Source organism: Falco peregrinus, chromosome 9 (assembly GCF_023634155.1).
Source record: "Falco peregrinus isolate bFalPer1 chromosome 9, bFalPer1.pri, whole genome shotgun sequence".
Classification (NCBI taxonomy): Eukaryota; Metazoa; Chordata; class Aves; order Falconiformes; family Falconidae; genus Falco; species Falco peregrinus.
The window spans coordinates 30,548,700-30,570,626 of record NC_073729.1 but is presented as its reverse complement, the minus strand read 5'-3'; the positions used below and the strand labels follow the sequence as shown (position 1 = coordinate 30,570,626).

The 21,927-nt window shown below is 43.3% G+C and overlaps 1 protein-coding gene across 5 annotated transcripts in view; it reads right to left on the bottom strand.

Moving 5' to 3' along the window:
* The window catches only part of NFATC2 (nuclear factor of activated T cells 2), a 101,178-nt gene that overhangs the window by 10,455 nt on the left and 68,796 nt on the right, over positions 1–21,927 (bottom strand). The gene's annotated exons all lie outside the window — the stretch shown is intronic.

Below are 21,927 nucleotides of genomic sequence, written 5' to 3'. Positions count from 1 at the left end.
CCCTCTTTTCTCAACTGATGTTATCTAAAAATAAGTACACAAAAAATAACACTCCTAAATTGATCACAAAACATGCGAAATGCTGATAATTTGATCTGAGACTTCAGAGTCACAGGAGGTCCATGCATCTTGTAAGTCAGGTCAAAGACTAGTCACTGCCTTTTGCAAAATGCAGTTATATTATCATCTTAGTGGCCCAAATAAAACATGACACATTTATGCCAGACTAAAAGTCAGTCCCTTTTAAATAAGAGATCTAACCACAGTGGCCATGTAAATTAGACTTCGCCTTAATTGTAAAGAACAGGAAAGGTATGTGCAAAGAAAGTGTGAAAGTTACAGTCTTTGCTTCAAACACAAAAGGATGACATTTTTTTCTCATAAAATGGCAATATTTAAAATGCTGTTTCATTTTCTTTCTGTCTTTTTAGATTTCTTTTGAATTCACCGTGAAAGCATTTGGCACTTCTGCAAAACCATATGGAAATTTTAAAAAGTAACTACAATATTAAGAAGGAAAAAGTGCTTCTTAAAAACTAAGTTAGTTTTAAGCACAAGATTCAGAAGTGTCTTTGCTGCTGGACTTCAGGTGACTATATATAGAAAAGAAATATTTTACTTGGCTCCCAGAGATTGTGCAGCCACGTATCATACACTGGAACCTACCACTCAGTACACAGCCTATTTTATATTCTGCATCCTGGAAAATCAGCTTTTGCACATGCAAGCAGAGCAACTAATTGACTAGTAAATACAAACGTAGGTGTATCAGGCAGAAGGAGCCCAAACCCAACAAACTGTGCTGGGGAAAAATACTGTGTGTGTGTGGTAGGGGGTTGTTTTATAAATCAACAGCAATGAAAGGCTTTTTTTCTGGAAAATGGGGATGTATAACTACTAAGAGGTTCTTAGCTGTAAAGCCTTACTTTAATTACATACCCAAAAAAGATTTTACTCCTCCTTATTGAAATAATGCAAATAGATGCACCCTGCAACTTTTCTTCCTTGTCCTGCTTGTAATCTACGTAGCCTGGGTAAACTATAAACCTCTTCAACACCATGCAGCCCAACAGCAACCAGGTCATCTCCATTAGTTAAGCAAACTCTTGGAAGAAGTCAGTGATCTCCAACTAGGTGACAATTCAAGTCCCATGATGCATTTTTGCTATAGTAGTTTCAATAGACCCAAAACCCATCGGCATCTTTCCATGAATTTAACATCATAATATAGATATCTGATGGAAAACAGAATTTAAATAAGATGCATATTCTTGGCTAAAGTGTGTCCCAATTGAAATCAGTATCTAAACTTGTGATTCACAGAATCTGGATTTCATTCAAGACATTTAAATATCCTTCCCTTATATTTCAATATAGCTCCAGAGTGAGGTGCAAAAATAAAACAATCAGTATCTGTGGTACTATCCTACCCAAAATCTTTAACAGGAAGCTGGGTGTGCCTGTAAGAAAAGAGCAGAAAATAAAGATAGCATTTCTGCTAAAAAAAAAAAAAAATCCATGTCCTCAAAGCACTATACATCAAAACTATCAAGAAGGGAATACTCAAAACACAAATCGCCTGTGACACTACCCCAGAAACGTTAAGGATTTTCTAAGTACTTTCATTATTGTCAGTGTGCTTGCAGAAAGATCAACAGCCTACCACTACAAAACAACTGCGTTAAAAGTGTCAGGAAAAAGCATGACCTAGTAGTTAGAGAAGACAACTGGATAGTGGGATTCCAGAGGCTGGGCCTCTGCTATAACATCATCTTGCCATATGGCCCTGGCCAAGTCCAATTATCCCTGCAGGACCAGATTTATTACAGGTTTGCTTTGGTCTGAAAAATGCAGAAAGACTGCGAAGGTCACATCCAGGGAACCTCAACAATACATGCCACGCTAAAAGAAAAAAGCCTGAAACGATGATGGCCTGCAAAGAATGAGCCTATACTAAGAGTGTGGATGTAGTAGAGAGCAGTCATTTTCAAAAGTCCTTATAGGGATGTTTTAAAGTCCTTTAGGTAGTTTAGATCTCAAACTACCAAAGGCATGAGGTGCTGAGCTCACTTAGGAACTCAAAATCCTAGTAGGCAACAATTTAAGTTACCAAGCTAAAACCTTTAAACCTATATATGTCAGACAATGTTGGAGTGCCCAGTACCTCTAAAAATTATGTCCTAAGTATTTCTATTAGAAAATTGAGCCAACATAGGTAACACAGACCACTCTGAAGACAGTGACCTGTTCTGACTTTGCTGAACATCTAAAGTCAGGAGACTAAGGAGCATCCATCAGCCCTGGGGATGCTTTGTCCTGGGAGACTCTGCGGTACCACTTGTGACAAGCTGCACAGATGCTCTTTCCACTGAGTGTGTGGGAAGTCTGGGACTGGTGTCCCCAGCCAGTTGGTAGCTTGAGTATTTTCTTTTAGACAAAGAAGCCTTTGCTTTTGTTTATTCATGCATTATCCTCAGACAGAAATTGTTACTGCAGTTCCTTCCAGCCAAGCTCTCCTCAGTGATACAAGTGACCACTTACAGAAGAAAGAAAACAAAGCATTTTGCAGCAGTGGAGATAATGCGAAACCTGTGCTGCTCTCCCAGTACTACCTGCCATGCACAGAGCTGTTGAGTGCCTGTCCTATTTTGCCACGCTTCACTTCAGCTTGTTACACAAATGGTTACAATCTTGTAAATCAGTAATAAGTTGCACCTGAACCTGTAAGTGATTAGTAAAAAATCCTTACACTTCCATGGCCAGAGGACTTTCACATAGTTAATCAGTTAAGAAAAGAAATGGGTGTTAACTGGTTGTTTAATTCCCTGGAAGACCAGTTTATTGAGACCAGTAGCAAAACGACTGAAATCCAAAGTGCAAACAATATATGGGAGAACTATATTGCTTACAAACGACATACTCCTGTAGAAACAGGCACCAAATGTTGCCCTAAAGTGAGCTGAATGGAAGAATTCTAAGGCTGAGCAGGTGCTGTTTGTGGTGCTTTCAGTTATTTAATCCATTTGATCCCTGTTTGAAACTAGTGGGAATCAATGAGTTAAGTTTTCTAGGTACCTTCTCCATGAGGCAGGAAAGGGGATTATGTGATATTTGCAGGACACACATGCGCACATGCATGAGCTTTCTCATCCTGGCCTGTTGACTGGAACAGCAAGAGAAAGAGCAATTTTTGCTCCAGAGTGTGATTTCCTGTTTGGTTGATGGATCTAAGCATTTGGTTGTTAACGTTTTATCAGAAGATTCTCAGGTAGGTGCAAACCCTGCCTATGCATCCACTGGAGGAAGAATCCGCACCAGCTGGCAATCTGGAAAGTGCACCTTCAGGCATAATTTCGTGCCCTTTCCCTCCTGCCCTGTTAGGCTTCAGCATATCACTGTGGGAAGCCCCTGGAACTCATCTGCAGGCTCAGTCCCCCTGCTGTAAACAATCCTTAATTTAGAGGAGTTGCATCTTAGTCACCGCATGAGTACAACGGGAAGAGACACCCCATCAACCTGGGGCGTTTCTTTAAATCTCATTCTCAGAACCTTTTTCCTGCCCGGTCCACAGCGCTGCACATACTGAACCAGAACCCCAGGGGTGGCAGTCAGGGGGGCACCCAGTGCCAGGCACTTCCAATCTCATTCATGGGTTACCTGACAAAGGACTGGCTCTGAATATTAACACTGACACTGTCGGGAACTATATGAATATGAAGCAAAAACTCTTGTTATTATCAAATTTGCTAAGATGATGATAAATACACTTTATTTATTAGATAAACCCTTTAAGTCTGTTTAATTGCTACACATAAGACATAAAGGGACTGCAACAAGATGTGAGAGCTTTGTGCAGTTCTACAAGTCTTAGCAGCAAGTTTGGGAAGGATACCTTGAAAGTGGAAAACTAGATCAGCCTGGGTGTGATGAGGAACTCCAGGCCACCGTGGATTTGGTTTGTAGTAGCTTTCCATAACAAAGTCTTTTTTTAACTGACTGACTTTCTGCTCACATATATTTAGATATGACTTTCATTCTGCAGTACTTTGATGCCAGATAGTTTTGGCTGAAATTGTAAGGGAAGGGACACGTGTTTGAGTCATGAAGTTGGCTCTCTCTAGTTGATAGTTAGCAAGTTACTGAGAAAAGATGAAGTTTGTATTTAGTTTCAGTTAACATGCAATGAGACCGAGAAAAATATTCCGAGTAGAATATGCACATAATAAATAAATATACAAAAACTTATACCAGAAGGGTATGGAGTACATTCTCTTCAACCACATTAGTTGGCTAAACCAATACAGAACTATTAGGCTGATAAACTGAAGCTTAAGAAACACAAGAAGAGTCTTCATTTTGTCACTTCTCACTCTTAATCTGACACTGCAGCAGCTGCTGCTCCTGCAAAGCACAAGGGTGAACTGTGCTCGCATCTATTTTTGTGTGTGTGGTTTGGACCTTACGAATTGCTGCATAACTGCTGAGATAAGCAGTGCCATTTGGTATTAAGACATACTTCTTCTAGATTCAAAACAGCAAAACCAAAGGAGGCTGGTGATGACTCTTTCTTACAGTAGCTTGCACCTCATGGTTTGAAAGCTAATGAAATTGGTAATAGATACCACAATGCCTCTGAAATAGTAACTGCCAGCAGGAAAAGCACACAAGCGATAGCACTATTTATTCACATGTCACTTTGCAGTTTCATCATTCTCCTAGACTTAACCTATTTACTAAGAGGCGTTATGAGTCATTCAGCACAGTGTTTCAAAAACAGAGAGAGAAAAGAGAATGGATGGGAGAAAGCTATTTTTTACAGGAAATAATTGGGGGGTAGGAACCAAAGAACAGTTACAGCATGTTCAGGATTAGCTGAAAGTAACAAGAATAGGCAATGGCGCTGCTTTTTTTTTATTTCTGTCACAAAGGAACTACCAGAACAAATATTTAATTGAGGGGAAACAAACCATTTAACAAATACTTAATTAAGGGGAAACAAACCATATTACCCTTCCCTTTAGGCAGTTTTGCAGGGGATGAACAGTCAATAATGTAATCTATTTTCCTCCCCTGAGCACTAGCACTTATGTCTATTAATCCACAAAACTATTTACTGGCTCTAATTCTCTGGCATCTTATCTTCTGCTGTGTCTTAACTTCATAAGCGTCCCCGCTGAAGGGCTTGTGGATTCTTGCAGAACCCAGGCCTCTCCGGCAAACCAGGTTTCCCTCCAAACGTGTCTGAACTGAATTTTGAGCCTGGTTCTCAGGAGAAAAGAGCCAGCAGAAAATCACTGTCCCAGGGTAACAGGGAAGATGCACAAGTGGCCTACAAAGAATTCTGCCAGACAAACCAAGCTCTCCTCTGCAACAGGCATGCAAATAACCTTCTGCTTGCAATTACTCTGCTTTCACAAACAACTTCAGAACAGTGGGCGCAAAGAAGGCATATGTTTCTTATGTGCTTCATTTTACAGAGGGCTACAGCCAGTAGGCACACTGTTCATAGCAAAAAACCACTGAGCAGGGGAACACATGAAATCACTTTCGTGCGGTGATTATTTTTCTATCATGACTCCGCATCCTTCAGCAAATGAATGTTTGGGGCCAGATTCTTCCCTGCGTTGAGTTAGGCACTGAATGGCGAGGGCTGTTTTAGGAGCCCTTGTATCAGAAACGGCCTCTGCAGGTGACAGAAAGCGACAGGCAGCGCTGGAGTGCTCTGCCCGTCTTGGCAATGGGAGTCCAGGACAGCTGAGCGCCTAAATCTGGGGCTACAGTTCAGGTTAGCTGGAAAGACTCCAGACCATTAAATATTTAAGTGGTTATTGACAGAGTGTTACAATGCACATGTAACAATGTCGAGGAGGTGCCACATACAAGATACTGCGCGTCTGCCCACATCCATCTGTTTACTTTTATTTTGTACTTTGACTCATTAAGTCCTTTGAGGCAGAAACTGCTTTTTTTCCTTTGGAGTCAAGACAGCATCTGCCACAACGGAGTTCTCATCCTTGCAGGGGTTTCTAACATAAAATAATGTAATAATAAAAATACTACATAATACTACAGAGTATATGTATAAATTGGAGACCATAATGAACTGAGAGAGCGAGCTAATTACCAGAGACACCTATAACTAGAAAAAGGAGTGCAAAAGACCATGGGGAGCAGATATTGTAACTGACTGCATCTCACTTCAAGATGGTCAGGAATGTCTGACAGTAAATAGTTTAAGAGAATAAGAAAAAGGTATATGCATCATCCAAAGACTTCAAACTTTCAATCTGAGTCAATGGCACAAACGAGAAAACTTTTGTTCTCAGTATGAAAAGAGAAAAGAAATGGGGGGTGGGGGGGGATATAAATTACCAGAAATAGAACTGAGCTCTTCAATGTCCAATAGCTGCTGAGGTGACTATCTTGAGCTGAAGTGCAGCCGGTGCTATTGAGGTTGGGCAATTCCCAACCTCACCACAACAGCAATAACCTACATTTGTTCAGAAATTAGTCCTCAATTATTTCCAGACTTCCCATCCCAGTTCCAGATCAAGATGTAGGAACAACCACCCAAAGAGACTGCCCCAGGGAATCCTTCCCTGGATTTAATGATGAGCCATCCCAAATTTTTTCAACTGTGAGGTCTGAGAGCTGTGTGTATCCCCACGCAACCCAGGCAGGAGGCAAAATACTATGCTCCTTGGAGTGTCTCAGAGGCATGCTACAAAATGCTGCAAGTACCTAGCAAGACCCTCCTAATCACTCCCAAGTTCTCATCAGCTGTATGACAACATTCTTCTTTAAACACGGGTTTGCACAGCCAGCTCACGAGCTCTGCAATTGTAGCTCATATTGAACCTATTAGTTTGCATTTAACCATCCATCGCTACACTTCCTGGGTGAATTCCAACCAAACAACGAAGGCTTTGGAACCACATCATGATAAAACAGCCTCTTGCCTAAAATAAAGATAAAACTTGCTTACGTTTGATATGATCTCATCTGACTACAGAACACACTCGGAAGCAATTGGCAGGCCGTCCCCTCGGCTAGGAACGCGGATTGAATGGGAACACTGTTTGTCCTGCAGTTGGGGAACTAGCCACAGACAGCTGGAAGACACAGCAGTAGCAAAGTTGAAGGCCAAGATCACCATAACTCTTTCTGAACAGTCTTGGAAGGAGAGCGACTGCCAACACGAATGAAATGCCCCAGCTAACACACACAGCATAATGAAACTGTATGAAGCCACCAGATATCTTCCAAAAGGCCAGATTTTTAAAGGTATTTTGGTAGCTAACTCTCAACTAAATCGCTGTGGATTAAGCATCTAGCCACTTTTTTAAAAAGTCAAGTACACAAAGAGACAAGCACGCATCACCTCTCAGAATCTGGCTTAGACCGTTGCCCTGATAGACAGGATGGAACAGGTGTTGGGGAACACCAACAGAGGATGTCCTGCAACAGGAACTGAGGTGTGTCCTTTAGGATGCCAAGAAAAGAATGGGAAGTTTTTGTATTACTAAGGGCTGACTGGGGAGGCAATTCTGATGCCTTGCATGCTCCTTGCAGCAGCAGCATGAGGAAGGCTCACAGTGTGTCTTTGCAGCACCATGATGTGACTTTTCACCATCATCACCATCATGGAGCGACACTGCACAGTGCTACTGTAATCTCTTCTCTAGGACATGGGAACAGCTCTGATGGCTGACTACCACCAGCTCCTGTGCTTTGCCACAGGCTCAACATGGAGAGGAAGGACGGTAGAGCAGCCATGGTGGGGAGACAGCAACAGGACAGCTGCCCATCGTAACCTGCACTGTCCTGTAGCTTGTGAGGATTGGAGACCTGGCTGTGGGCTGCAGCATGTGCTGCAGAGCCTGTCCCAGCCAGCTCCAGCTCTCACAGCGTTACTCAGCACTGCAGGACGGCCTGGCAGTGAGTGCAGGTGCAACACTTCGAACCACGCTGGAATTACCTGCTGGCCATGGCATCACTGAGCCCAGCAACAGTGAAAAAGGCAAGTTCCTGGTAAAGGGAAGGGAGTATTCTAGGTACTACAAAAGAGCCACATCAAGCAACCTAAAAACAAGCTCCCCCATTTTGAGCTGACAGCAACCAATGACCTTGGGAGATCCCTGTCAAGCAGAGATCAGTTACGTCTCACAGCCAAAGCCACAGCCAACAGCCCTGCCGAGCCTGTCGGCATGAAGGGTGGGGTGGGAGCAAGCTCTGCCCTGGCTGAGCCACAGGTCACACAACGGGGCTTTCCTCTCGGGGGGTCCCCTTGACATGACTGTAATCAACACCAAAAATAACAGCTCAGTTTATATTTGGGCTGGAAATCACCACTGTTAATAGCAACAGTCAGCAGAGTCTCCAGAGAAGGTTTGGTCACTGCTGACCCTGGCTGAAATCTGAAGGATGATCAGGACTGCTGCAGCCTTTTGGCTGCAGAGACAAAGGCATTTTTTATGGTTCATGAGGGTGACCATCTCCAGCTGGCACTCTCCCCCTTCTCATCACCTGTGCTAGGTGCCCCAGAAACATCCCCCCCGGCTGCATTTCTCCTTCACCCACTTGTCTGAGGCGCTCAGCCTGGCCCTGCCGCTGCGTAGGGGCAGCATTGGAAGGAGGCTAGAGAGCAACATGAGAGCGGCTGCTTTGGTTTGGCCTTCTGTTTTTTTTTTTTCCTGATTCAGAAATGTCATCTGCATCCAGCTGTTAGTATTTTGGAAATCTGCTGGGTTTTGTTTTCCTCATGTGGTTTAGTGTGGCTGATGCTCCAGCTGCAAAACCCTTGGCAGCCAGTGAGCCTGCTTAAAGCAACTATACATGAAAGCCCGTGTCCTGGCCAGCACCTCCTCTCCTGGGAGCACCCTGGGGCTCCCCTTGGGCAGCCTCCTCGTCACTCTAATGGGAACAGGGCTTAACTCCATCGCAGCCACACCAGATGAGAATGTGGTGATCAGGAACTGCACAAATAAGTACCTACATCAAATGATGTGGCAGAGAAAATATTTCAGCTGCAGCCAACAGCATCCTGACCCCAACTTCTGAAAGTATGGCAATGCTTACACTGTGAACTGCAGCATAATAAATACACCGTAAATCAATAAACTTCCAAAACACTTTGGCATTGCTATCCACTTTTAGTTTTTTTGCTTTTTTGCAGAGTTTGTTTTTTAAAATCCCATACTGCCATGAGTATAATCTATGTTATCTATAAAAAGACTGTGATTCAGCAACAAGGCAGGTTATACATGAATGAGGGTAATGCCTTTACCCCTGCCATTTCAGCCGGTTGCTCTCTCTCGAGGTCACAATAATCCCCTCTTCTTTCCCCTATCCCAGAGCAGACACTCCTGCTAGAGGTGGAGAACAGCTGGATCCAGAGTGCCTTGAAACGGCAGAGGAGACTACAGCATGTTATGAGGAGGTAGGGCTTGCTGAGACTTGTTTCCAAGGAAAAACTTTTAATGGGGTGTGGGTTATACATGTGAAAACACGATGATCAAGTAAAGTTAATGGACAGGGCTTTATTATTTTAACAATCCTTCCATTTGTCAGCTGAATCCCAAGTCCCCCATTTTTATCCACACAACTAATTCCATGCTCAGTTACTCAGTGACACGGACAAACTCATCCATTACTGAATAGTCAGGTAAATACAAACCACCACTAAATGTAGCCTGATCACGTAATTGGCCTTTACATGTCTTTCCCATCCCAAACAATGATGGAAACAATGTTGGGTGAATTAATAACCCCTGATGATTATATTTACCAAATAAGCTATAAAAGAAAGTATATGCAATACAAAAGTATATGCAATACAAAATGCAGCAGAGGTGTTCAGTGCCATGCTGAGGGGTGCTTCCTTGGCAGGGGCAGGATGCAGGAGGCAGTGATGCAGTGCAGGGCCATACTCCTGCAACATAGCCTCTACGTGCCCAAAGCCCTGGGAAAAGGGGTAGATAAAATCTTCTTTAGAGAAACCCTAACTCCTGCAGATGATAAGCACATTGTAGCTGAAGTCAAACAAAGCAGAAAAAATATACAGTGTGGGCTGCTTGTAAGGTCACTAAACCAGTGGAGAAGGGATCACTTTAATTTCCCTTTTACCTGGAAAGAAAAATAAACTGAAAAAAAACCAAAATAACTCTGCCACCTCTTTTAAGGGTTGGAAAAAACCCGTCTGAGAAGGGAGATAGTTGAAAATGCTTCATTGAACACACGCCATTTTCCATCCCCCATAAGCAGGCCTTAGTGTGTCTTTTACCGCAGCTGGCCTGGATGCAGGCACTTCACAGTGCGGGAGAGACGGGGCGAGGAGCAAGAGGACGTGAAGTTTGCTGTGCTGTCCAGAAGATGAAAACACTAGTGCTGTTTATAGAGGGAAACCCAATTCGTCAGCCCAAATGAATTCCTGTGCTAATCCATGCAGGCTTCATGTTTTCCACCAGCCCCAGCCACTGTAAAGACTATCTTTAGGAGGCACTGTGTGTTTGGAAAGGAGCAGCTGGAAAGAGGGGACGTTTATGCCAGCTTGGAAGGCTTTTTGGTATGGAAAAAGAGGAATGCTCTCTTGGGTCTCCCCACAAAATTAAAGCATCTTCATCCAGAGAAAACCAATGCCAAGCACAACAAACAAAAGCGGCTTTCCCCAACTCTCCTGGGCAGCCTCTCTCCAGGGTTCACAATGGTTTCCATAGAACTTGTTTTGCTATCATAACAAATTCGATCTATCCAGGCGTGATGGTGTGCACTGTTTTCTAAAGACAAGAAAATTAATTTCCTCACTTATTTGTCTGCCAAAGCATTTTTGTCTAGGTGCCACAGACAGGGACTCCCCAGATAACTAGTGCATCTGCCTGTCAGTTGAATGCAGCGTACATCTTGAAAAGAAAAAGCCTTGATAGGTTTTGGTCCATGCGGCACAACGCAGGTTACCTTTGCTGCAGAGGCTGGGGGAGAGGCTGCCTTGGCTAATCACTCTTGTTCCTCAGGCTCTGATCCTCCCAAGCTGAGCTAGCCTCAGCACAGCGTGCCTGCGTGTGGCAACACCAGCTTCCTGTAATAAACCAGCCATTGACTGTGTGCATCTCTTGTTGCATACATGGGAGGAAATGAATGTCTTGTTATATTGACCACAATCTACCGAAATGCTAGTAAATGTTACAGCCTAACTGTGATTAAGGACTAGATTATTTGCGTGTCCAGGACATGCTCCCCGAGAGCAAGAGCTGCACTGGAATGTCACACGCAGGAGGAGGTTTCTTCCAGCCTTTCCACAGAGACACTCACACTCAGCAATGGTTTCTGAAAAGCAGAGATGCTTTTCTGCATGACAGGAGAAGTTGGAGGGGCATTTAATGCTATATCTAAACAAAGACCATTATCAGAGCAGCCTGAATGTTTGGAAAGGCTTAATCTTGATCTAGAACTTCCACTATTTTTGAAGATGCAAAAAGCTATGAAATGTAATCAAATAGAAAACAAAGGTCCAACAATATTAATTTCTAAAACAGACCTAATAATAGGTTTGTGTGCTTTTTAAAATAATTGCCTATAAAATATATACTGAAGATTATTTGTATTAAAATCAATGGCTTTTTTTAAAAAAGGGAACATATCTGAAAACACAGTATAAGTTATTTGAAGACATACAAGTTGCAGGATAAGTTCAGGAGAAGAACTCTCACGTGACCCAGCATACCTAGCTGAAAATCCACCCTAGAGTTTGCTTGCTGAAAATCAGTATCTTGGGATGCTTTCCAAGGAATAAGACTGCACCCCACTCAAAGCAAATAAACATGTGTGAGAGAGAACCCAGACAAGAAAAAAAATGTAATTGTAAGGAAAAAAGACCGATACAACACAATGCAATTAAAAAATACAGCTACTCCATTTTGCTTCCGTTCTGGTTTAAACCAAGCCAGTTTGCTCACTGGACCTGGCCAATGCCTAGAATGGGCAGTGTTTGCAAACTATTTCCAACCTTTGCAAACATTGATTTGCACAAAATTATAGTTGCTTCCTATCAGGTGAGTTGAACTGGGGCACTTCCCCAGGTCCTAACGACAGACTCCTAGGCTGGTGACCATCTATCTATAGAAATGTCGTGCCTTATTTTTAAGGAGCTTTGGCAGACCTGTGAAGGTAAACCAGTGCCCCTTTCCCTGGGAAGCAGCGGCTGGAGGCGCTGCCTGCAGGCAAGCTGGATGCACCCCACCACACAGAGTGTCTGAGGGCAGGTGGCTTTCAATGTTAGGACCTTCACAGACACTTTCAGAGAACAGCCTTGCTGCCTCCTGATAAGAATCAGAAACCCAAAAGTGGCTGATGAAGACCCAGCACGAGCACCGGGGAGGTATTTGACCATAAAGGGAATGCAACATCTGATGCATCATCCAGCTTCCTCTGGCCTTGTGGCTATGGAGTCTCCTGGAGCTGGGCTCTTACAAAATAACTGACGCTGTGTTGCTCATAATGACAGATACTTAACCCAGGGAGGTTTAACTGTCACAATACTTTCACCATTGGCTCCCATACTTCTAAAGTGGCTCCCCCTTCATTTAGTCATTCTCACTCTTTCCAAAGAAACTTAGAAACCACCTAAATAAACCAGCACCCATTGAGACATTGCAAATGTCATAAGAGTCATTCATGTGTCTCACTATTTGTCCTACATTTGACTCTACTCATTCACGGATGATGAAGTCATTCATCATTAAGAAACCAAATGAAACCACACCACAATTTGGGAATCTTTGACTAGACTCTCCTGGCAGAGATGATCAGAGGGAACGATTGCAAACTCACACTCCTCTAATTTACTGCTGCTTTTGCCCTGGCCCAAATTATTCTTTGCATGTTAAAAGTGAGGGTTCAGAGTCCTTGCAAAAAGGCAGAGTAACACGTAAGCACTGAAAAAGGGCTAAACTGTGCTGTCACTTTGCTGTGATGTCATCTGACTGTTTCTGCAGGACCTCAGAGTTTTCTGGTCATGCAGTGCACACCTCTTTGGTGCACAAACAGTTTTGGGACAGACCCGCTGCACCACCAGCATCCCCCCACCACAAGTCACAGCATGCCCAAATGCACACAGCTGGGTGGAAGCAAGGGACAGTCCACTTTGACCTTCGCTTCCACACCTGACAATTATCCATGTGGAAAAATTCTCCTTCAGATGCAAACTTATCACTCACTTCAACATCCACAGGCAGAAGTCAATAATACTTTTCTCAGTACATCTAGCTGAACTACGATTTCACTCTAAAGAAATCATGTTCAGCTGACAGCAGAGTTTAGCCTATGTTTTGGAGTGTAAAGTTTCCAAATTAAAAACCCATAAGAAGACATGTCTTGATTAAAATGGGAACTGTGTGGATTAGGAGAACCTGCAGGAAGATGGAGAGTATTAGACCAGTTTCTCACTGAGTGAATTAGTGTTACCCTGCTGAGTCACATAGGCATCATTCTTGAAGCCCTCTGATCCTCAGTGGTTTTACTCTAGTTAACAGTAGCTGAAGATTTAACTCTTATACCTAACACTGGTTAAATCTAACTCAAGACCAAGTTTTCAAAGTAATTGTTATCAGACCATTAGTCATGCAACTATATAGAGATGAGAGATTTAATTGCCAGACACTAGCATTTCTAGTAGATGCACACCTAAACTGGAGGATATGAGTATTTTCAAAGCTGGGAGTACTTGGATTTAGGGGTTTTGTGCAGACCACTTTTAGAGAGAGGATCCATCTGTGAAATTCACAGCTGGATGTATGCCCACAGCTGGATGTATGCCCAGATTTCTGTGCTTGCAAAACTGAAGCATGGGGGGGGGGGTACTTGGACCGATGATTCAGACACAACTGCATTGTTTATACATTTTAGGTTGGCTCTTACCTTCCTCTGTTTTTTTCTTGGTAAACACAGAAGTTATATTACAGAATGAAAAGGAGTGTGAAGGCCAGCAGCTGGTTGAAAATTCAAATTAAGAGCTAATAAGCTGGGAAAGGAGTTTTATGGTCTTCAAGTATTTTCTCTTCTTCCCTCATCTCTGACTCTCCTGCTGGCACGACTACAGATGTGCTGCTTATTTTTCAAACCAGAGAAGTAGGAATGACTGATCAGGTCATCTAGTACCTCTTGTAGCTAATGCAAGATTGTCTTCTTGTCCATTGGTCCAGTCTGCTTTTAAAATTCCTCTAAAAACATACTGCATCCAAATTAGAGCACAGAAGTCTCTTGGAAGTGGTGAGTAAGCAGCACTATAAAATGATCAGGGAATATCAGGCCATACCATCTTCTGCTGGGCAGAAAAGCAGCTCCCACTACTTAGAGTTCTCGTAAGAAAACTAACTTTGATGGGAAGTTCAGATGATTCAGCCTTTTTTTTTTTTATTTAAAATTGGCCAGTGATCTACAAATTACAATAATTATATTTTTGTAAGAAATGCCATATGAAAAGCAGGTGGAAGAAAAATGGATTTTAAATTCATCACCTATAGGTCTTCATTCTTGTGAGAGAAAAAAATCTATACAGACAAAAGTCCCCCATCAACTAACTATCCATGCTGCCTGGCAGGATGTGACCTTAACTGGTAAAGTTCTGCTTATGTGAATAATGCTGAGAATCCAGCTATTTTTCTGTAGTAGAAGTCTTTATAAATGGCTTTCAGTTTGCACCATAAAGAGACTATATATCTTTAAGATGGTTATTCTTGCCAGGCATTTTATTTCACAATAGTTAAAGAAATGTGCAGATGTTGTCCAAACTTTTCAAAGCAGCAGGGCTCTTTGCAGCTGCTTGCAAGATTTCAGAAGTGCAGTTCAAAAATAGCTCAAGCTGCCTTTTCGCTAGCCATCACAGGAGCAGATGAATGCTCCCATGTATTATATTGAGCTTTAAAGGGAGAAAAGACCCCTACCCTTTTCTCACCTTTGCACATTCTTAACATTAACACGGTTCATAACAAATGAAACTGTGAAGAGCACCAATGCCAAAGCCAGGCATTCAGCGTTCATGAGTCAGGCCTCTAATAATCATGAGATTGGTTTTTAAATCATGCAACTAACCCCCGCCCCCAAAGTTGCATCATTTTTGTCTGCCTGGATTTTGAAAGACCAAAACACCAAGGTTCATATTTTTAATGTTTTCGTTTTTCTTTGATCGGACTCAAAAATATCACTAAGAAAAAAATAACTCTGGTATTTTGCTGCAGTCACCTGCACAGGGACTTTTACATCGCTATAAATATTCCAAGACTCACAATGAAATTGCAAAGAATTGCCAAAAGCTTTGAGCTGCCATGGGGATGGGGTTATACTTCTTCAATTACACTGTGCTAATTTTAAAGCAGAGATAACAGGAGGACAAATACATACGTAGCTGCAGGTTCCCTATATAGTTTTAAGGGAGGGTACAACTACTCTCATCAAAGCATCTTTCTAATGAATGAATCCAGCCCATTGCATCACCTCTGCTGGAAGCTGCTAACGCTAGGATTCATTTTGAGGTGGTCAACATAACAAAGCAAGCAGGCTGAGCTCATGCAATTATTGCCCATGTGAAAATCCCTTACATTACATCAACTGTAGCTACCCCTACAAGTTTAGCCAGCTTAGCAGCACTGGCATTGCTGGTGGAAACCCTTCTTCCAGTGCAGTGTCATCCCAGTACAAAAGCTTTTCAGTTAAACAGCTGGTGGTGGTTCCCTGACTTGGCATAAGCTGTGCTGATTCCAGTGTTTTTACACCAACAGAGCTGTGTCTATACAAGGGCTTTTACCATAATAGGTGTGTTAGCAAAATAAAACAAAAAAATCAACCACCTTAACCAGCACAATTATGTGGTAAGCTGCCTAAGTGTAAAACAAGCCTTGTTAAAAGTTTCCAGAGAAGGCTTCTCTGGTTCAATGCAAAATGGGGAATCTGGCTCCAGGAGTTAACCCCCTTTTCTGCTTTGCACAGTTTTGTTATAAGCCATTTCCAACCCGCACATTTCTTGCTCCTCATTCCAAGGCCCCACTTTTTAAAAATGTCAAAACAATTATTTTGACTGAACTGAAAGAATTTCTGTGCAAAACACCCAGCATCACCCCTAGTTGGCAGGAAGACCACCTTCAGCTTCCTTACATCCTGGGCTTGCTCTTGTGACAGCTTTGCTCCGTCTCCAGACTTTGCCCTAAGAAGCCAGAGTGTTTCTAATAGACACACCTGTTGTCAGTGACAGGTGGAGTATTACTAGCCAACAATCGATCATTCACTTCTAGAAAGCAAGTAGTATTCATTGATACGTACAGTATGAAAGGAGTGAGTCCAGTGGAAAGCCAGAAAAAGGAGAGAGTAGCTCTGACAATCCCTCCCTCTAGTGCAACATGTTAGAGAACATGCAGCTGGGGGGACCTGGCAGCCTGGGATTCCCTAGGCAAGTTACAGTTTTACCAGTGACTTTTTGCATCAGGTGGTGCACCTCACTTAAAAGCTCTGTGCCCTTCTCCACCCATCTGTAAGAGTTGGGGAAAAGCTTGTCTGCTTCTTTCTGCAGTGCAATTATTTTAATTCATTATAGTTTTTCTGCACTGGATGAATAGTGTCACTGGACTAAAAAATGTTATTGTTGTTATCCCTTTAAACTGAAAGTTGGTTGAAGGAATAAAAGTAAATGCATGGTCTATTTTGGCAGATGTCTTCCAACAGATGGGTGTCTATGGTCGTCTTTATAAGAGCTGTCTGCTGTCTGTGATTCAGACCATCTAAGGAATGCCATGAGCGTGGAGTAAATGGACAGCAAGTCTGGGAAAGGACTTTATTGTGGTTTAGAAGCTTTCAATTCCCAACTGCATGAACAAGTTCTTTTTTTCAAGTAACTCTTTGCCAGCATTTCAAAACTATCTGAAAATTGCTTGATGCCTTCTGAAAACGGAGCGCCTTCTGCTGATAACAGTCCGCTGGTTTAGCCTTCAAACGGTGGCATGCCTTCCACCAGCAAATAGCTAGAATTGGAGTTTATTTCGTGGTGCATCAGTCCGCTGTGGGACCCTGCCCATTGAGCCACCAAGAGATGGTTCACGTACCCATCCTGCAGTGTCAGTTCTTGGCGGCCGTGCCCATGGTCTCCTAATGGAGTCTGCATGTTCTTTTGAACAGGAAATGCTTTGTAACACAACTTGCCTGTGGGCACTTACTGCACCAATTAAAGATTCCTGAGCTCGAGAACAAAGAGGTGCCAGTGGATCTATGGTTTTAATCACTTGATTCATTTTCTTCCTTCCTCCACTGCTGATTTTGGATGTATGAGTTTTTCTTTTTCTTTGTTTTGTTTTGCATGTATTTAGGCAGCAGAACACTCAGAAAGACTGCTGGGGAAAGAGCAGTCTTGAAAAGGGGCTGAATTTGTCTGAATTTTTGAATGGCAAGTTGTCTCTAGAGGTGAAGAAAAGATGCCAGCCTGCCATAACAATACAAATACTTAGTTCTTATTCAGGTTTGCAGCATTTTTTTCTGAGAATCCATGTGAGTTTTAGTACCATGAATGAATTAAATGCTTAACTGTTCTAGAGGGAAGGATAGCAAGATACTGTCTAACAAGGGTGAACTGAGGTACAGGGAAGTTAAATAGTTGGCTGAAAGACCAAGCTCAGACACAACCCAGGAGACTTTCCTCCTGATATACCAATCTAATTCCTGCCAACAGACTACAGGGTTTTGGGAGCAGAACCACCTTTCTGTTCTCTTTTCATATTGCCTCTAGAAAAGCAAGACTCTGCCCTACAGCTGGGGCACTTATATCCTAATGCAACACAAACCCACAACAGCAGTGATCCAAAAATAAAGCATGTAGTGTACCCACGGAGCACTGTAAGGTCTCAACAGAGAACAGAAAATTTGGAATAATATGAGTCAGGGCTTCAAGAATTAGTCTGATGAATACATAGATTTGCTAGTGTTTGAGTGCAATGTTTTGGAGAACATACATGCTTCACTCTTAGTCAAACTCTGCCTGAGCAGAAATGACCACACCTTCTATGAAAAGTAGTTCTAATTAAAAACAGAGCATGGGTTTTTTTGATGCAAATTGTTGCTCTAACTGAACCACAGCCCATTTGCAACATTCAAATTCACTCCTGTCTAAAATGCCAGGAAGCAGGAATATTTCCCCTCTGCCCTGTATTGCTATTTTACTGTGTGCGTGGACACATGATGAAAATAATTACAAACCAAGCTAAAACATGCTCGTAAAGCCACCATCTTCTGTGCTCTCTGGGGATGAAATCAATACAATGTTAAGAGTGAAAGGCAGCTTCTCTACAGCCAGGCAGGCAGCTAGCTGGACCCCTGGCCCCTGGTAGTGCAGCTGCACTGCTCTAATGCATGGAGGGCTTAAAACTGCCTTCACCGTGCAGCTGAGGTTCCCCCAGCACAGGGAAATCCCCAGCTGGCAGCAAGCTGACAGGGCTGGCTTTGGGCCACCCCTTCCTCCCTACACCGTGCAGGGGCTGGGGAGGGTGAGCAAGATGCTCACAACGTGTCAGCACCCGAGCCAAAACCTTAAGGACCATGCTGGCTGCAAGGGGGGCCTCTGCGTCCCGCCTTTCCTCCTGGCTGTACTGACCCTCTCCTTTCATCCACACACGCACGTTGCTCTCCCCGAGGAGCACACAGGACCAGCATGGATGCAGAGCGGGCTGCACACTGCGGTGAGAGACCAAAGCTGGCAGGAAAGAGCACAGTCCCTGACTGCTGCTTACTCAGGGCTGACACAGTAGCTTTGCTTCTCGGGTCCCCAGGAGACCCAGGGTTTCCTGGAGGTACACCATGCTCGGGCTTGTGCCTAACAGCTACCGGCCTAAGGAGAAAAATGCTGGTCAGAAAAGAAAGTTTCTTTTTGAACACAGAAGAAAGAAGGGATTTGAATTTCATTTCATGCCACTGTGAGGACAGACTGCGGATTTTCTTGTTATTGAATGAAAAACACAGAAAGAAAATCTAGGGATCTAACACACTACTAAGGGTCTCGGCTGACACCCATGGTTAGGGCAATGGTTCTTGTGGTGGGGAATAAAACTGCACAAATTAACTCACTGTTTGTAGCAAAGGTGATTGAAAGTGCTGGGTGATTTACAAGCAGCCCATTGCACACCCTGCAGATCCATTTTCTAAAGAAGTATCTGCCGTGTCTGAAATTTTCTGTGAAATACATGAGTTCACTATAAAACATCTCTGCTGATCGGCAGTCTGATAAACCACTACACAAGCATCTGCCTTGCTTTTCTCCTCCCCATCAAAGATTACTGGTGCACCAAAAATAATTTAGAGTTGCTGTATCAAGCAGACAGTTCTGACTGTCAGATGTGGTTAGAGAGTTACTATTTGAATAATGACAATCATTTTTGTTTGTGAAGTAAAAAACACACAACATGACCACTTAACCGAAAAGAAGAACAAAATCTAAGGCAGGCAAGTTGATAACATCCAAGACAACAGTTACATGTCCATTATTTGTCTATGGAAAGAGCCTTGTATCTCTGTGTCCCAGATGGGGAACTGTGGCACACGGTAGCTCAGTGGCTTCCCCAGGCTACACAGGAACCTCTGGCTCTGCAGCACGAGCGTGGGCAGCCCAGGGCATGACCAGTGCCCCCAGCCCTAGGTCACCCTCTCTCTCCATCCTGCCCTACCAAGGGATTTTAGACGGTGCTGCAAAAACTAAGTTTTTAACTGGGTTTGTGCTTTAAAGAGCTAATCTGATTGCTCTGAAGGTCCTGGAAGAACTGAGCTCTGTTTGTCAACATATTTCTCTGGTTGGTTGTGTAACTTTTACTACTGAGGGTGGTTTTGGTTATGAATAATATTAGGACGAGGCACCAGCTGAAACATGCTAAGCATTCTCTCATCCTATGGCTTTCACTTGCATTTGAAGCTTATCACTGCTTGCCAGCATTAGCCTGGTCACCTGATGCATCCTGAAGGATCCCAAACATGGCTTATCTTCACTCCCAAATTACTTCCAACAGTAATGAATCGCTGAGACAGAGATGTGTAACAAAGGTTTCTCTGCCATTTTTTCAAGAATGGTCCCTTCCTCTGGGTATTCATCTTTACACTATTTGATATCAAAAAGGTATAGATATTTTTTTTTACAGGGAAATATGGAGGTATATGGAGGAATATATATATGTATAAAGGTATACATATGTGTGGCATTGTCTAACCTGCATCAATCTCCCTAATGGCTGCATTTCCAAATCCAACTTCTATGACTTGATAGCTAGAGCCTTCCTTCCAGTAACCCTAAATTCTCTAATTCTGTCTGGGAGGGGAAAGTTGAGAAGTTGCAAGGGGGCTGCACAGCCTGGGCTAGGCACCTCTGGCTCTGAGGTAGCATCAGCAAAAGGAGAATAAGGGCAAACGTCTCCTTCCAAGAAAGCACATGGCATGTCTCTGTATCTGCAGTACAGTCAGAAATGAGCCACAGATACGCAAAAGTTACCATTGAGGTAGCCAAGATGGATGGTACCCTTTGTGCAGCTACTGCACAAGGAGGTCCTCACACGTGGCAAAACCAACCCAAGAAGATAGGTAAATACTTGCCATCACCTGCCTTAAGGTCCATGCTGCTTTGGCTACACTGCTGGTGCTATTCAACCTCGAGAGCTTACAGCTTTGTAAGCTACGGTCACACATTTGACTGTAATCCTATGGAGGTGGAACCAGCTCCTGTCTTTACAAGGTAGGAGGTAAGCAGGTTAAGTGTGTTAAGTCACCAGTATTATGTGCCCTGTGGAGCAGTGAAAGCTCTGAGCAAAGAACAAACCATGGCCTCAGGAAGAAGGACAAATACTTTCTTTTACAGTGGGGAAGATAAGAAAATAATGAAGGGTCCTGCCACCAGTGGCAGCAGGAAGCTGGAAGGGGTACACAGAAAGAGCAATTCTGTTAGCTATGAGATGTTCTCCTCTGGTCCCTTCCAGGAGAGCTCAAAGACTGGGACAGCATACCCACTCTGAGAGGCAACAGCTTCAGGAATGAGGAACCGACAGAGTGGGGCTTGTCCCAGGTCACTCAAGAAGTTCGTGGCAAAGCTCAGAATAGAAGCAAAGTCCAGAACACCAAAGCTGTGCATTAACCACGAAGGCAGAGGACAAGAATTGACAAGAGGAGGTCACAACCATAGAAGGGATGAAAGCTGGACTGTCAGCAGAAATGCAGAGAAAGAAGAACAAAGAAGAAGGAGGAGGAAGATGGGGGAAGGGAAGAAGAGCGAAGGGAAGTGAGAGACACTGAAACAGTGATTGCCTAAGAGTCTGTGTACCAGCAGCAGTGCAGTGCACTCATGCCAAGCCTGGCTGGGGAACCATCATCTCTGTATCTAGCCGTGAAAAATCACAGCAAGACCTAACAGCTCACTTCAGCTCAGAAGAGCCTTCTGGATAAAAGGGATTTGACAGTAAAGCCTCCATAATCCTTTGGGTTTGCTTTCTTTTAATACTATAAAGCACAAAAATAAACTTTCTAGTCAGGAAAAATATGGCTTTTGTTATGTTCTGAGTCACTTTTCCCCAGCAGCAAACAAAGTGGCTTTTCAATTCAAGTCCTGAACATTTCAGAATGAAAATTGTTTGCAAAGTGCTGAAGTAAATCACAACTCTCCAAGTCACACTCCTAGCTAATGTAAACTCACTGAGGTCAGTAAAGAGACTGCATGTGACCAGTCTTGCCTGGCCTGACTTGGGTGGCATAATTGATAATCTCTACTTGAAATCAATTCAAGGTGATCCAGTCAGCCAAGCAGAAGCCTGGAATTTCATTATTAACTTGCTGTTATTCTGCCTAATGGCTCCTCTTAGCACAGAGGTCGAGTGCATCCCCTGTGAGCTGTACCATAGTTAGATGCTACTGGCCTGATTCAAAACCCAG